Genomic DNA, 497 nt, shown 5'->3' with positions numbered 1-497 from the left:
CAGTCAGTGAAACTGAAGTGTATGTGACCAGACTGTCAGTCATTGTTCATTGCTTTAACTCACAATGCATTCAATGACCACATATTCCAAAACCCATGATCTCTTTTCCATTCACACTCCACCACCAGCAAAACACTCTGCAGCACATTTTTCAAATGCTAACACACTGTTTTCAAAACTGTTTTAACTATTTCATGCATTTCTGCAGGAACCATATTGAAATATATAGAAAATCTTTTTGCAGAATATAAATGATATTATTCCCCCTCTCTGTCTCCCTATTTCCTGTCTCTCTCCACTATACTATCAAATAAAGGCATAAAAAGCCCCCCCACAAAAAAAAAAAAAAACTCTCCACGTTTTCAGATGCACGGTGGTGCAGTGGTTAGCGCTGTCGCCTCACAGCAAGAAGGTTCCGGGTTCAAGTCCCGGCTCGGCCGTGGGATCTTTCTGTGTGGAGTTTGCATGTTCTCCCTGTGCCTGTGTGGGTTCTCTCC

This window comes from Seriola lalandi, unplaced genomic scaffold (genome assembly GCF_002814215.2).
Source record: "Seriola lalandi dorsalis isolate HSWRI2012SDOR001 ecotype SW California unplaced genomic scaffold, Sedor1 jcf7180002054581, whole genome shotgun sequence".
In the NCBI taxonomy this organism is placed as follows: domain Eukaryota; kingdom Metazoa; phylum Chordata; class Actinopteri; order Carangiformes; family Carangidae; genus Seriola; species Seriola lalandi.
This window is presented reverse-complemented; position numbering follows the sequence as displayed.